Source organism: Durio zibethinus, chromosome 18, assembly GCF_047325235.1.
Source record: "Durio zibethinus cultivar Kanyao isolate XHJ-2024 chromosome 18, ASM4732523v1, whole genome shotgun sequence".
In the NCBI taxonomy this organism is placed as follows: domain Eukaryota; kingdom Viridiplantae; phylum Streptophyta; class Magnoliopsida; order Malvales; family Malvaceae; genus Durio; species Durio zibethinus.
Genome location: NC_143179.1, coordinates 17,262,635 through 17,275,424, shown reverse-complemented (window position 1 = coordinate 17,275,424; position 12,790 = coordinate 17,262,635). Strand labels below are relative to the sequence as shown.

General features: G+C 28.0%; 1 non-coding gene and 1 pseudogene across 1 annotated transcript; both read right to left on the bottom strand.

Annotated features, from left to right (window-relative positions):
- Positions 1 to 2,873: 2,873 nt before the first annotated feature.
- On the bottom strand, positions 2,874 to 3,013 carry LOC149513786 (U1 spliceosomal RNA; annotated as a pseudogene).
- A 720-nt stretch (positions 3,014 to 3,733) lies between these two features.
- On the bottom strand, positions 3,734 to 3,851 carry LOC149513785 (U5 spliceosomal RNA). Its single transcript, XR_016330157.1, has one exon. It is a non-coding gene; the product is annotated as a U5 spliceosomal RNA (small nuclear RNA).
- Between the last annotated feature and the right edge of the window lie 8,939 nt (positions 3,852 to 12,790).

Sequence of the window (12,790 nt, the reverse complement as noted above, 5' to 3'; positions counted from 1 at the left end):
ATTAGAGCTATGGTCGATCGTCGTCTTCAAGCACTAATAGAAGAGGTTGAAGCCAACACTGACATTGCAGCAACTATCAATGTTGACCCAAAGGATGCCCTCATAGAGGAGATGTAGTAACAGATCCTTCAACTACAGTATCGACTGTATATACAAGAAGAAAAAAAAGAGATAAGAAGGTAACGAAGAAAAAATGAAGAAGATGAAAGAGAAACCAATCCATTCTATGAATATAACGATGATTCTAATGATAACATCCTATCTCACCTACGGTAAGTTCAAGACTATCTGCGTAGAAATCTACTTCTACCTAGCTTATTCAATCCGAAGATAAAAATTCTTGAGTTCAAAGGAAAGATACAACTTGAAGAATTCTTAGATTGGCTACACACAGTGAAACACATATTTGAATACCATGATGCACCTGAACATTGCAAGATGAAGCTAGTGGCCATCAAACTAAAAAAATATGCATTCTTTTAGTGAGAAAATCTAAAGAAGCAAAGGAAAAGAGAAAGCAGAAAAAAAATTATAACTTGAGAGAAGATGAAAAGAGAGTTAAAGAGAAAGTATCTCTCATATAACTTTTGATAAGATGTCTTTTTTAGGCTCCATAACTTAAAATAAAAAGATCTTTTGGTGAAAGAATACATTAACAAAGGAACCATGTCTAAGACCAGTGTTTCTACCAAACCCCCTTTCAGATCTACACCTAAAGAAAGAATGAGTTATTCCCAACAAACCACAATCTAGTATTGTCAACACTAAAACTCAAAGAGATTTCAAGTGCCAAAGAGTTGGGCATATACATTTTAAGTGTCCAAATCTCAAGATAGTTACGTTGGTTGAAGATGACGTTCTTGAAGATGTTGAAAGAGGACCTATTGAAGTACACCAGGATCTTGAACAAGGTGTTAAGAAAACCTATGGTGATTTTGAGTCCTCACTTATTATACAATATAGCTTGAATGATGTACATGTTGAGAAAGAAGATAGCCCTTTTGAAATTGTTCTTGGTAAGAATACAATCTGTCCTTTGGATTTAATTCAACTTTACACTAACCAACATTTAGATAAAGATGTAGAAGAAAGAGCCAAGAATATTAAAATATTTCACGAATAGGTTCAAAATAGAATTTTGTAAAAAAATGAGAAATATAAAAGGGCAATAATCATGCTTCGAAGACATGTGAAGTTCAAAGAACATGATTTGGTGTGTTAACTTATGGAAAGAAAGGTTTCCTTCAAAGAAGTTTGACAAATTACAACCTAAGACAGATGGTCCATTTAGAGTTCTCCAACATATTAGGGAGAATGCTTATAAGATAAAGCTTTTTGACATTTATAGAGTATCTTCCACTTTCAATGTTGCTGATTTGTCACCCTACCACGGAGAGAATGCTAGTTCAAACTTGAGGACAAGTTTTTTCCAACCAAAGGAGATTAACATCGGATTGTTTGCACTACATACAACTTGGGCTAAGACTAAGATAGACTTATTCAAAAATAAGATGGGCCTATCCTTGGTCTAAATCCACTAAATAAATGAAGAAATAAGATGAGCTAGAGAAGGGAGATTACGTTCATACTAGCTGAAAAAGAAGAGCATGAATATGGATGGAATTGTGGTCAGGTTCATTATCATGTAAACTGCAAGAGTAAATGGGTAGATTATGTTCACATGCAAATCCCATGATTTTAGGCATGATTCTAGTAATGCAATCTGAAAGTTTTCATGCTTAGTGGGATGTTCCTAGCTTATATATTTTCTATTATTCTTTGGTAAAAGGTAGAAGAGAGTTTTTTTTATCCTTAAGCAATCTTTTAGATTGTTCTTCAAGTTCTGTATTTCTTAGGTGGATTTCCTAGAGTGATGAACTTTTATTGTTCTGTATCCTTGATTAGAATTCTTAGGGTGGTGTCTCTGTATCATTTAGTTTCTAGTCTTGGTGGTGAACTTTTATTTTTTTTAATCCAATAATTATATTTTGCTATTATTCAAATTATTATGAGTTATCTTCTTTGTGAATTTTTCTATTTGCAATTAATTTTCATATCTCAAACCTCAATTTACGACATCACATCTCCTCAAATTTCTCAGTTAGATGTCTTTGAAATTGAGAAATCTTTCAAGTTAAACATAAAATTAGACTATATGAAATTTCAACATTAGTATGTCGATGAAAAAAAGAATTATGTTCACTATTTAAAAAATAATGAAAGTTTTCATAGGGTTAATAACACACATTTACCTAAATTTATTATTAATATTTATTTAAATTATTTTTGATTAATTTTTATTTGTTTTTATATTCAATTTAAAATCATTCAATTTCAAAAGTAAAGAAAATGATTTTTTTCCCATTACTTCATATAATATTTGAAATTAAATTAACATATTACAAAGTTAATTATTCAATAAAAGTAGTAATGCCCCAGCAAGTACCAATAGTTCAAATGAAATTATTAGATTTTTTGGCAAAGAACCTACAATTTAGAAAACTTGGATATTAGGTTCGGAAATAGTACCCAAAATATAACTAGACATTCTTAATCCATTTCTTTCTTGATCAATCTGTCAAGCTTCACAAAGACGATTAGATGAATTCTTCTTCTCACTGGTGTTTATGGCAAAATCTATCACTTCATCTAGCAAGAAGCGCTCCTCCTTGAAATTCATACTTTTTTCCAATGACCTCCTCTTGCTGAAATATCAACAAAAATAGAGAGGCAAAGTGATGAATTCATTGATATATTATATTTTCATGCTTCAAATTGTTAAACATAGTTTCTGATTTCTTATTACAGATGGCTAACTTTTAAGCACCAAAGAACACATGTTGACCAGTGCCAACAAAAACTTTCGTTGAGAATTGGACAGGTACCAGAAATTATGACGTAGATCTACTACTTCAGGAGACCTCAGACAGGTGCAACTCCCAAGTGCAATTGAGGCCACATGACTAGGCCGTGGGCCTCCTTGATCACCCATGGACCCCGTCCAGGTAAGTATGTTTAAACGTTGCTCCATGTATCAGTTTTACAATGAGTGCCATTCATTCTCTCAGGTTTTCTCCAAATGCGGGACTGACTCCTTTGTTTTAGCAGCTGGATGCCACTCTACCTATGAAGTATAAGTGCCTTTTCTCAAGAGATTTGAAACGAAAAGCTGAGAATATCGAGATTTATTCACATATTTTTCTATGGAAATTGAAGAAGAGAGCTAAGAACCTGTAACGAATTGCCAAGGTAAAAATTCAGCAAGCTGCTTGATAGAAGGAACATGGGCAGTAACCATTTCTTTTAGCTTCAAAACTGGCTATCAGTTTCAATTTGTTAGGGATAATGGAAACCTAAATTGCATGCATTAGATTGGGTAGCTTGATTGTACAAAAATAACTCCACAAGTAAAGAATGCAAAACCTGGAGATCGCAAATAAAGAGAGCAAAGCCAAACTAATCCACTAGTAGTGGCAGACATGTAGTTAATCAACAACTATTTTCAAACAATGGCTTGTTACTCGTAAATTTATTTCGTATTATAGTTATCAATCTTCAGAAACATCGATAATCATAAAACTTGATCCCTGTAAACGTAAGAACCAGCAGTGCACTAGCCACAGAATTTAATACACATACGCCTGAAACTTCAATTGTTTCATGTTTTTATTATTGTCTGAGACATATTTAGCTTTTAACCTGGATTGCCTAATATTTAACTAGGATTGTTTGGAGGCATTCTTAGAAGAATACCCCTCCAAAAATTAATGTATGCCGTTTTCAGCAATGAGCACACGGTATTCTTTAGTAAAAGGCGAAAGAATAGTTCGCTTTGTGCTCACTACACGGCTCCATGTTTTGCAAGGGTAAGATGTGATTTGTTATAAGAAAAGAGCGTGTTTATTATTTCTTGTTTTCCTTCTATGAGGGACTTTCCTGTTGAAGTAGCTGTGAACTTTCCTGCTGAAGTAGCTGTGAACGTTACCATTTTAAAAACAAAGTATTTTATGTATTTTTAACAACGATAATTCTATGACGCTACTACGATTTCTCTGATTTCAACTAAACTGCAAATCTTAACTTTGAAATTGCACATTTTATAGTATTCTTCCTATATTCCTATATTTCGATTTAGAAAGGAAACTAACTAATACCTGTTCTATTTTCGAAGAGAATATCTATCTCATTTCATTCAACAAGCGCTGTGCCTATTCCAATATTTCCAGAAGATATCTATTTTTGGTAATCAAATTCCAAGTGGGAGAAGTCTGGTTTTGGTTTTTGTGACTTTGTGAAGCACCAAAAAATTTTGTCTCCAGAATAAACCTTTTAATCAAACCAATGCATAAGCATGAAGCAATGAACAAAATATTCGCTTTTGCAAACCATTTTGGTAACGTTCTTCTATAACTGCGGAAAGCCAGAAACACAACTACGATAAACCTATGAATTCTATCTTTAATTAATTAATTAGAATTTCAAAAACCTTTCACTTACTCTGCTATTGATATTGACAAATAATTGCGAGCAAGATATCCGATAGAAACTAGCAGAATGGAATTCAGCAACTTAAATGAGATATATATGTCTTTGTTTTGTGACACTGCTCTCACCAGGCTCATAGTAGCTCTCGTCGACGGCTCAAAGTTAGGTTTCCAAATCAAGGAATAATGGAACTTTATGGGGACAGGAGGGAGAGTCCTATTGTTATAGAATAATAAGAATGACTTGGCGATAGATAGACATTAGACCTACATCTCATCTCACTCCCTCCCCTTTCACAACACCCGACCCATATAAATGCACACAACCTATATACTGCCCTAATACCCATCTGGGACACAAGCTTAAATGAAAAATAATAACACTAACCACGAAAATATGCAAAAATCAGTGCTTACAATGACCACATATTGGATTCAACCAATTTCAAACAAAAAACCAATAAGATGTCATCAAGTTTATGCATTTAGAAAACAAATAGAACAAATATGATTTTTAAACTAACAATGGTAGAGAAGCAGTTTGAAGACAAATGTAACTCAAGTGACTTTTATACTAACATTGGTGTCAGGCGCTTAATAGGAATACCCTTTCAAAAATTTGCATATGCCGCTTAAGGTGACGAGCAAATAGCATCTTATATAAATATATATAAAAGTTAAAACCTTGGGCAAAAATGAAAATTATCCAATGTGAATAGTCTATATTATTGACATGTAGATAATTTTGAAAATTCTTCATGTCTACTACATTTAATTATTTTGATTTGATTTTATATAAATTTTATTTATTTAAAAGATTTAATTTGACTAAATTAAATATCTTTATTATTTTATAAGCATAAAATATTCTTTCCTTTTATTTATATATATATTACAAATCAATTATCTTAAACCACTTTCAAAAATTCAATTCTTAATTTTAAGCATCAAACACGACTGCTATAAATAAAAAATATGCTTTAAAAGTATTGACTACTTAATAGCCGTATTTTAGTGTTTATTTAAGAAATAATTTATGCATTTATTAATCTAAATGAATATATAAGCCAAATATATAATGCTAGAAATTCAAAACTAAAATAAAAAGCCTAATTAGTTGAAAACATTTTTTTATATTTCTTTCTATTTAAAATCACACATATTTTGCATGCATAATTTACTCTTTAATAAAAACTTTTCAAAATATTAAACATAGGCTTTCCAATATAAAACAAGATTATTGCACTAAAGTGGAAACGGTCAAAGTAGGCGTTAATTTAAAATTAATTATTTTAAATCACCTCTAATAATTTTATAAAAAAACCAATTATTTTATGAGAAATGATCAACAACTCTTTTTAATTTAGATGATATATTTTCATGATATGTTTCAAAAATAGACTTTCGACTTACATACTAGTTGCTATGATATGTTCCACAAATAAAATCCATTCATTGAAAACCAACAAATTAACTTTCTCTTTAATTAATCTTTTAAAACTAATTTATATTAACTTATATATGCTTTTGAAATTTAAATTAAAGAGCTAATTTTGCCAACACATCTACAATATATAAACATTTTCTTTAATCATCTTCAATAAAAAATTCAAATTTAAAAATTGAATACTAAATTAATTCAAAATATATCTTTTCCTTTCTATCAAAACTCATTAATTACTATCATTGAATTCTATTATTACTCTCTTTTTATTCAATATGATAAATATTAGGTTCTTAATAAGATGATTCCATTACTTTTTTATTTAAATATTTGCATCGTTTGTAAGTATCACTTGATAGATCATAGCTTTCATTTTTTTTCCTTTTTAATGTCAATTTGTTAGCTTTTTTCGTATGCTTTGACATTTATAGATTTGTGGGTGGTGAGTGAATTTTGTCAATATCAAGTATTTTGAATATCTATATTTAATATGCAGTATCATCTGTTATTAATCCTTTCTTAGTTATATATTTAATCACTTTTTTATTTGTTAATCTCTTATAAATTAACATAATTTTTATTATGTCTTTTTAATTCTTTTTCTTCTCTTGTTATGCATCTTATGGAATAGAATACTTGTGTATTTGATTTGCTAATTGTAGTTTAAAATGTATAGATTCATCTTCTCCTTATTTGCACTGTTCAATTGATGGCTTAATTTTCTAATGGCAAAGATGTGAGAAATATAGATTTTGGAGCCCTTTTAAGGTATGAATGATATTATATTTATGACGTTGTGGATTTCTTTCATCAATAAAAAAATTCATATAAAAACATTTAAAATTTTCCCTCCTGCATGATCTTTAACCACGAAAACAAAAATTTTATGATTAAAATCTTCATGTATATGCAAGAAAAAATATTACCAGTACTATCTTAAGAATGGTGTAATAATTTCAATGAATATAATTGTTTAACTCTTTTTTTTTTTTTTTACCTTTTTGTGTCCTATTCTCTCTCTAGATTCTTTTTAATAAGTTATTTTGACTTTTTCTTCTCCATCTTTACGTGATATTGTTTGTTGATCCCATGATTTTTCTATTAGTGTTTTATTTTTTTATATTATTTTATTTTTTGCTATAAAATATAATAATGGTATTATGGTATTATACATAATCTTATTGGCTAAATCAAAATTGTATAATTATTAAATTATCATATAATATTTATGTTTTATAGAAAAAAAATTCTAGATCTTTTAGTTATTGTTTTTCTTTTACAAACCGAAATTAAAGTAAGACAAATAGGATGGAAACTCTACTTTTCTCATAACATCTTATTTGATAAGTAACTTCATTCTACTTGCTATAGGGATTAAACTTCAATTTTTAGTTATTATATATGCAAATATAGTAATTAATATACAAGAAAAAAATTTTATTGATATATTTCATGCTATTTAACAAATTTTTTTTCTAAAATGTAGGGCTTAGGGTATCTCCTACTGCCATATAAGATTTTGTGTTTGCATTTAAGAAACAATCAATCCTTTAGTAAATTTACAATATATATAAATCTTATATATATATATATATATATAAGTCAAAACTTTTGACAAAAAAAGAAATAATCCTACGTGGATAACCTATATTTTTTACATGTGACGGGTTTAAAAAATTGACATGTGTCTTTTAATTACTTTACATTTCTAAAGTCAAATTTCAAATTTATAATTAAAACTAAATAATTTGCAAAGAGTTCTTTTCTTTTTACGCTAAAATACATTAAATGTCTACATCTAAGTTATTAACTAATTTGTCTTCTATCACACTATTGTAAATAGATGCTTCAAAAGTTGATTTTTAATATAAAATTATGGGTTCTACATGTTTTTGTCTACCATTCTCTCTTTTTCTTTTTATTTTTTGTTTTGTAAAGTTTTATTATTGGCGTTAAAAAAATTATAAGTGTGCAGGAATTATATTATTATATTTTTGGTTAAAATATATGAGATTTTTTTTTTACATTTTTATTACATTTTAATATACGTGTCTGCAAATTATTTTATATAGCACCAGATGGTGTTTGAAGTGGTGATATAGTAATAGATAGTATTGGATATACTTTATACTTTGGTTTGTAAGTTATAATGACATTGTGTTCACATAAAACGTTTTATGAACAAATTTATAAAAAAAAGTTTCACGAACATAATATAAATATTTTGATTATTTGATTAGTTAACTATAAATATAAAACATTTATATCCACATATATATATTCCTTATTTACAAATGTTGGAGCATTTAGATAATTAATATGCTTAAATATTTACTTTTTAAACTTTTTTGCGATATCTCATTCATAATATTTCAAAACTTGATTTGCCATTCAAATAATATGCTTATTGAAATCACATATTTCAATACAATTACCATATTTTCTATTATCTTTATTTGTCATTCAATGTTTGCATTCATTAAAATTAGACTTGCCATTAAAATATTTGAACATCAAATATATATATATATATATGTATGTATGTGTGTGTATACATACATACATACATATATATATATATATCAATAACTTTTATTTGCCTATCTACAATAAAAACAACTAAGAATTAATTACACTTGATTTTATTCATTTCATTCCTAAATTTGATGGTGTCATTTGAGTTCAAAATACATCTTTATAAGTAATCAAGCATTATATGTGATCCTATGTCTTCTTAGTAATTTAGTATAATTTTTTCTATCGAGGAAAATAGTATAATAATTGAAAATATATTTTTTTACGACAAAAATACACTTTTCAACATGAGGATAATCTAAATAAAAGACATCTATTTACTAATTAATACAAAAAATTAATTTTTTACTAGAACACCAAATTAATTGTAAATAATTTATTGTCCTTATTAAAATAATTTGAAACTATTCTTTTAATTTTCACAACTAAATTTAATGCCATTATATTTTTAAAAAAAATATCATTACAATTTTCTTATATTATTCACGCTTAATTCATAGTCAATTTTTCAAACCTTAAATTTGAATTTAATGTAATTAATGATGGCCAATTCAAAATTTTAACTTGAATTTTTTATGAAATAAAATAACATAATATTATTAACTTCCATAGCTTACACTTGGATAACCTTGAATAATTGCCATGTGTTTATTATTAAATTTTTTTATTTAATTTCATTTAATTTTGTCCAAATTAATTACATTGATATAAGTTAGTTTAAATCTCTTTCATAGTAGTTTAAATCACTTTCATAGTTAATTTTAATACTTAATTGATTTTATTCTAACCAATTTAATTACATTACTTTTTTTTAGGAAAATATAATAAAATTATTAAAAGAAAGAAAATGTAATCAAAGTGTAATTAATTGGTATTATATTTCTAAGTTTTTAAAGACATAATCGCCCAAAATGGGTGGTTACAACCCATGAAAAGAAAAATTACCTTTAAGTAGTTTTTGTAAATTGCCTTGGGATAAAGGCAGTTTTTGGTGAAAAATGTAAACTGCCTTGGGAAGTTAATATGAATTGCTGCCCATCATTTTTAAAACATGAAAACAACCATTTGGCCATTAATATACATATATATATAAAGAGAGAGAGAGAGAGAGAGAGAGAGAAAGAGAGAAAGTCTCTCACGAGGAGAAAAAAAGAAAAAGGAAAGAGAGTTAGACATACATTTGAACAACTCTCAATGAGAAATTCTTGCATTCGGTATGAATGACTTACACTGTGAAATCAAACAATTTTCGTATTGTGATCTTATTCAATGACCAGTAATTCAAGCTAGGTTTTTAGTTCCTCTTTCGCTTAACAAATAAGTATATGTGATTATTTTCGTAAATATATCTTGTATGTAAATTTATCTTATATTAGTATTAGAACCAGGTTGGCTTGTTTTCTTGTTTGTTTGTACATTTTTAATAACCAAAACATGATGTGTTTTTGCATGATTATGTATATCTATAGGAGTTGATTTTTTTTATGTTCTTAATATAATTAATGTTGTTGTGATAGTTCTTGAATAAGAAAATGCTATTGATGTTGCCATTTTGGATCATTTTTTTCATTGGTATTAAGCAAAAAAAAAAAAATCCTTATTGACTTTGGGATGTTGAATCACACAAGAATGATTAAGATGTGTATTAATTATTTTTTGGAATTGTGCTGACTCATAAATTCATGAATTTTTGTCATATGTTATTACAAAAAATTATGACTATTTTAGTGAAGACTCTCATCGTTCCAAGGATACTAGCACAATTTCTAAAAGCTATAAGGTTGATAGTGGAATTGAGATAATACTAAATGGATTCAAATAATGATTTTGAGAAGCATATCATCAAGGCCAACGACATGATCCAAGAATTAATCTGATGTCCTAGCAAGCACATTAGGAATGATTAGATCAAATACGAAATGCAAATAAATACACTTTTGACACTTAGATAAAAGAATCTTCTTCAAGATATTTAGATGTCTTTATGGAGTAATACTAAGTATGAAACATTAATTAAGAATTTTGTGAAGGAATATGTTAGAACGGAAGCAAGATGAGTGTGACCTTCTCAATCTGCCTAAGTCTCCATAATGGAAAACACAAAATTGTTAGATTTCCATGGATGGGCAATGTCAAAGCAGAACTATCAAAGGAATTTTTTAAAATCAATCACTACTCTTAGACAAGTCATTCGAAATAATTAGGAACATATTTAATTAACGTTTAGTATGTATATTTTTTTTAACATATTTTTGGATTTGAATTATGCTTTGTAAGACTTGCTTTTGTGAAATCAATATGTAACCTTATAGTTAGTGAAAGTTCTAAGATAATTGATTTATTCTATCTTAGAATGATTATTTTGCGCAATGAAATAAAATAGTTATAATCAAACACATTAAAAAAATAAAATTTGATTGCGAACACAATAACTTTTTAGTTTCATTTTTATGTAAATAATTGTTATTATTTTATTTATAAAATTGTAAAAAATGAGAAGTGTGCAGTATTAGGCATTAATTAGTGCATCTGCCTCTCAAATGTAGAATTATATTTAGAAATGCCTTCTGCTTTTAAGAACATTATTGCTAACTTATACAAGGGTGAAAAGCTGAATAGGCATAATTATGAGATCTGAAGTATGAAAATCCAGTATGTACTTGAAAAATAAGAGGTTCTTGATATTCTGAACAATGTCTTTTATGAGCCTGAGAAAGAAAATATGTCTCAGCATAAGAGGGACCGAAAGGATTATGAGGCTTGAAAAAAAACTCTATTGCATGCATCACATTGCTTAGCAGTATGGAGAATGATATTATGAATGAGTTTCGAACTTATGAAATAGTAAAAAATATATGGAGTGCCCTGAAAGCAAAGTTTGGTGCAACTTCAGTTACCAAACTAAGGTAGCTTACTATCAAGTTTAACATATATAAAAAGTAACCTAATCATAATATGAGACAGCATGTGAGTGAGATGTCAAACATGACAAGCAAGTTAAAAGAGGCTAGCCATACTTTGACAGATAAACAACAGATTCGAGCTATTATCCATTCTTTTGCCACAGCTAGGAGCACATAAAAGTGTATTTTACTTCTAATGAGAGTATAATGACTCTCGATAATGTTTTCCATCATCTTCAATTGAAAGAAGATCGTATGGAAACATATAAGCTTTGTGCTAATGCCTATATGGCACTATCCAATTCAAAAAAAACTTAATACTTCAAGCATAAGTCACATGGTGGGAACAAAAAGAAAGCTCCTAAAAACATAAAGAATCGCCAAACCAGTAAGAGATAAAATCCCAAGGCTTATCCTAAAAAGAATGAATTGATAGTCAAGTTCTTTAACTGTAGCAAATGGGTCATTTTGCTCGTGAATGTAATGAACCAAAAAAGGTACAAATCCTTAAAGTATTTTTACGTAATGTTGAAAGTATTGTGTTTGTTTCTAATACTATTTTAATGATTGAATCACATCATTTGTGGATTGTAGATCAAAGGCCTCAACCATATAGCATAAGACAAGAATACGTTGTAGATTTTTGTCAGATTCCATAAAAAACAAAATGGATCGATGTAAGAAACAATTCTTGAATAAAAATAAGGGGAATTGGCACCTGCAAGCTATGTATGTGTGGTGAAAAAATCTTTATCTTACATGATGCATTTTTGCTCTTGATATTTGATAAAATTTGGTTTCTATCACTGTTCTTCTTAGTTTAAGATGTATTTTGAATTTCAATAATACTAGTTTAAATTTGTATTTGGATACAACTTATTATGCATCTGGATATTTATCAAATGATTTTATTATGTTAGATATTATTTTGTACAACAATTTAAGCTTTTCTTTTTGTAGACACCCAATCTGTTCGGGATCTTTTTTTGGTTTTGTTAATTAATAAAAAATAATAAAAATGAAAAAACAAAAAAGGGTGGTTAAATTGGTGTAAAACTAGGTTGAGAAATTTGAGATAAACTGGAAGAGATTAAACAGAACTAAAAGTCCAAAAAAAATTGGGATTCCTATTTAGCTTTGAAGTCTGTGGTTTTAAAGCTTATAAATAGATCCATAGATCAAAGGTAGAGACACAGAACAAAAAATAGAGAACGAAAGAAAGAGAACAGAAAGCAGAAGTAAGAAAATTGTTTAGAAGGGCTACAGGGATCCTAGCATTTTTTTAGAAAATTTTCTAGAATTTTTGGCAATTCTTTTTCTAGAAAATTTTCAGAAAATTTTCAAAATCAGGTGAAACTTTTAAGCAAAATTCAAGTTTTTCAATGACTTTTTCGATGAAAAACTCAGATTTCGATCATATTTTT